The sequence below is a fragment of the Simochromis diagramma genome, unplaced genomic scaffold (assembly GCF_900408965.1).
Source record: "Simochromis diagramma unplaced genomic scaffold, fSimDia1.1 OVJJ01000293.1, whole genome shotgun sequence".
Classification (NCBI taxonomy): Eukaryota; Metazoa; Chordata; class Actinopteri; order Cichliformes; family Cichlidae; genus Simochromis; species Simochromis diagramma.
Window position 1 is genome coordinate 2,030,544 of NW_024386801.1, and position 5,017 is coordinate 2,035,560.

A 5,017-nucleotide genomic window follows, 5' to 3' on the forward strand; every position below is an offset into this window, starting at 1 on the left:
TCTATTACGTGCTTCTTTCCTGCTCACTTCTGAGATGAACCAGGAAAGAAAACAAACCATAAACATCCATCACTTTACACACATATACATACATCTAAATCTGACCTTTACCAAAAATGATGACAGCAGTGTTATAGTTGTAACTTTATAACACCTTTAATTCTTGCTACAGCATTTTTTGATGTGATGACAACATAAACCCAGTGCCTTCAGAGCAATTTAATAATGCAGGCATATGCTACTGTATATCACCTCTGAAGTCTTCTGCTTTTGCTCTAGAGTCTATTTTGAGGAGAGGCCATCCCCCATACCACCCACACCACTGGCCACTTGTTACATTATTCAAGAGGGAGGGAAGGCAGACACTCACCACGCAGTAGGCAGGCAGACACCGATACAGAAAGCTGAGCATTTTCTGCCCACAATGTGTGCTAACACGTCACGGATTTATTTAGACCCCTAAGATGATGTTTAGCAGGTGTATATGGTTGCACACAATTTTTAAAAATCCAGCTAAATTACAGTTCCTTTAGTCCTTCTTGAACTTTCATAAGAATCAGCTTTGTTGAAATTTCTTTACTGCTCACGTCACATAGTAATGGAAATATCGCCATATTGAACATTTTAATAACCATCCTGAAGATGGTCAGAAGTAATCAATTGCTAGAACTGTTCATGGTGGCCCGTGGCTAGACAAATCCTAACACTGTTCTCTGTCTACAAACAAAAGCAGAAAGAGAAAATAAATGGAATAACCACCAAATTTGTTACAGTCTGTTAGTTTTCTATGTCAGTATCCTGAAAGCGTGAAGGCAGCTGAGCCTGAAAGGGCTCAGGTTATAACACAGAATAGTGGACAAGTTAAAATTTTGATCTAGCGTTCAGTAAAAAGGTCAAATAAAAAATAATCCATTAAATCTCTGCAAAAATTGATGCATGTGCTAAATTTCATGACTATGTAACAGTTGTTGAGATATTTCGATGTTGGATCTAGACTGATATAGTTCGAGGACTTGATAAACCTATAAATTCTGGGTCCTACGAGGGTCCCAACATGAGTAATTCACCACATAGACCATTGACCGTGCAGTCAGGCAGATCACTGCTAAGATGTTCTTTGATCTCAGTGTAATTATTCTCACTCTAATACGCTGTACCATTTCTCACAATGGCAGTGGATGACTTGGCTTTCTCACTGGGTCGTGGCTCCTCTCCGCTCTCACAGGATCTGAATTTGAGATGCACTGAAATCACTTCAATTACCTCATTTTCCCTCTCTGATGTGCGTGTAGCCTCTCAGTCATCCAGGTCATGCTAGTCTCCAGTGCTTGAGAAGAAAGCAACCAGACTTCATCAGCCTCCCGCTGATGTATATCTTCTGTTTAGCTGTCATCACGTGGTTGATTGCTGCTGAAAATATGCTCACTTTTCTTCTTCTGATAAAAGAGGAATGGTAATAGCCCGCTGTCTGGAGTTAGAGTAATTGCTCATCCTCTCTTATGGTGTTTAAGAAGCTACCGTAGACATTATTTTAGATGGGGTACTGCAGCCTCGTGAAACTTCATTAGGCAGTAGCACCTCTTGTATGTGAACATGAAATTGCTGAATTGTAGTTACAAACACGCAAAAGTAACAGAAGCAGCAAATGGCTTAACTTGAATGAAAGATATAGGAAGTGTTCGATATTTCTCATTTGTGTACTTTTGTGTTTATAATTCAGCTTTGGCAGCTGTTAGAGCATCTATTCAGTTCACAGCAGGTCAGATTTAATACATATTAAAAGTGTACTTCATTTACAGTCATCTCACTTCGTTTGATTTTGACTTCAATGCCAGTGTTTAGTGTTTCTGTATTTCTTATTGGTCAACAAATAAAAATTTGAATATAAACTGAGGGGCTGATAATAAATGATCAGAAGTATTGTGCCAGTTTAAATTTGGAGATTGTAGCAGAGGCTTTGATAGGCAAAAGGAGTACAGACAGACAAAGTTGGATGGATTTCCTCGCGCTTCTTTGTTTCACATTCGTCCATGAAATGCTTTTCTCGTTCCCATTTCCCTGTGATACAAAGTTTGATTTGTAGCCTTGATGACGACATTAAATTTGACAGATTATTTAACTAAAATGATAAGATGTGGAGTTTTGATAAACACAAAGAATAAAAGCACAGGTTGGTATCATTTTCATGAATGGTTGAAATACAATGGCTAATGTCTTCATTTCATGCCAGATTTTCAGTCACATTTCTGACTTGCTGCTTGAATATCTGCTATTCATGTTTTATGAAAACACGCTATAGTGTCCATGTAATGTTTATAAACCTCCTTTCACCAATTGAGATGGATGACATGCATCCCACATGTTGATTTTTGCAGTAAATAAATTTTTCTCCCATGTAACGACGGAGGAGTGTGCATATCTAGCCTGGCAGTCAGACCCTTTATTTTTTCTATGATAAAGGAAACATTGTCATCACGACTTAAACACGGCCTCTCGACGCTACTTTGCAGGAAGACAAGTATCCACTTGTACGATGTTGTATTGCTGTCAGCTGATCTGCTGGTTAATGTCACTCTGTATTTCTCTCACAGCGTGAGTAACAAAGGCCAGTCAGATCTTTAGTCACAGTTTACACTCACAGCTTACTTAATGCAAGAAAAACTTCATCTTATTTAGTGATATTTTGTAAAACACTATTCATTGAAGCGAGTGTTACATTTCACTCACAGCAGCTCTTTGGAGGATTTTCTTCAACTCTGATTCTCAACATCGCTCGTTTGAAGTTCTGAGATATTTGTTCGAAGCCTTTTCTAATGTCATCTGCTGAGGGGAGATATGCCATTTCCTTCTTTCATCAACTGCTCCTTCAGTGACGGTGGTACTTTATATGTAAAACAGTTATATTTATTCCACCTTGGCTTTCTTCCTGTATGAAGCTGATTTCATTTGATTTGGGATTTAAACAATTCACTGAATGCTAACTAACTGTTGAACAGGGTATTTTCTAATACACAAGGGTTTCTTTCAACATCTGCTTATACAGTAATGTGCAGAAGTCTTGAGCTATCTCTCATTTCACTATAGTTGGCTTCCAAGGAGCTCTTACATGTTCTTCAGCGATAGCTCTCCAGGTTTTCCAGAGATCTTTCAAAGCTTTCCTTTTGACATTGGCGGTGATTTCACTCATTTCCAGTTTGCTCAAATAATTTTTGTTTTGTTTTTGTTAAGTATAAAACATGAAAAAGGCTCAACAACAGGTGTTGTGCTTTTACATAAGAAACAAGTTAGCAAGGAACCAATTTTAAATGATATATTTTAGCACTTTGTTACTTGCAGCCTATCACAAAAAAACGATTTATTCTAATTTCTTTAGCTGAATCTACAAAATGCCAAAGATAACAGTTTTACAGGTATAAAATGTTTCTGTAGTCGAGTCGAGTTTTTGTATAGCAGGTTTAAAAGACATCAAGTGTCAGCCTGAACAGACGGACAATGTACTCAAAATACAAGAAAGAATTCAAATAAATAAGATAAAAAGATGACAAGAAATCCATGTATATGTGCATACACTTATATACAAATGCCTATACAAGTACACACACACACAGGTATGCACATGGACATGAATACATATATACATATACAAATGCATACATCATTCAATAAGATAAAAAACAAAATAACTAAGACAGAACAGACCCGTCTGTTAAAGCCTGTGAGTGTAGGAAGGTCTTCAAGTTCAGTCTGAAGATTTCCAAAGAGGACTTTATAAAAGAGGGAAGACTGTTCCAGAGTCTTGGAGCAGTGACGGAGAAAGCCCAGTCACATTTAGATTTTAAGTGGGAGCGTGGGACCAGTAAGAGCATCTGACTGGAGGAATGCAGTTGGAGCGGGTAAGTGCAGGAGATCTGAAATGTAACCTGGAGCCAAGCCATGGAGAGCTTTAAAAATGAACCATATAAGCTTGAAACTCTGTATAAAACTTGCTGCCCATGTAAAGATACGAGTAATAGGCTACTCTCTCTTTTTATCGACCTTGAATAACGAGAGCTCAGACAGAGAGGAAGAATAAAGGTGATCGTAACAAATACAAGCTTGTTAAAATACTACGATTTGTGTTTGTTTATATACTGTATTTAAATCTATGTTTGCACACATTTCAGTAAGTTACTGCAGCTATTTCCCATCTTGCAGGCAAACTATAAAGCCTTCACAGGGTTCAAGGCACCGGTACAGGACTCCCAATAAGTGGTGATTTTTAACCGAGCACTGGAGTAAAAAGTGTAGTTGTACTTTCATTTTCAGACGTTAATATTAACAGTTTTGTGATGCAGCTCATGACCTATCCAAAGGGCTAAGTGTAGGCACTAAACCCATTCATGATCATATAAACACATATCATAATTTGGTCAAATAAACGAATAGATATAGACATTTTTAGAAAAAGAAACTCAACTCTGCATGTTCAAATATTGCATTTACCCAGTGCATTTAAATATGATGCTTTTCAACGATCCGTTCAGTACTAGTTGTCACTATTGCTGTGACCTGGTGCATCAGGGCACCGACACCAAAGGATACCTTGTGTGTGTGAATTGCAGCAGGTAAGTCTATAACCAATGAGAATGGGAACTCCCAGCTTGGAAACACTTTGTCCTCCTTTTGCACATATTGTACAGGGAGTGGTTTGAATTTGGACTAAGCTCAAAAACACAGCAACGTACTGTTTTCTGCCACTTCAGATTACAATGATTTGCATTAATTTCCTGGAGATTTACATTAACCCTAATTGCCAGATGCTTATCCTAATGCTTAAAGTAACTGTAACCATGTCTACTCATCCTCAGTTACTTTAAATGGTTTTGGTTTTTGTCCCCATAATGTGCAAAAACATAGATTTATGTCTTTAGAAGCAAACACAAAAATGCACACATGTCCAGTATACACTGTGCAGTAAAAGTCAGACAGTTGACAGTCAGGCATGTAAACCCAGGACCTCATTACTGCCACTCATCAG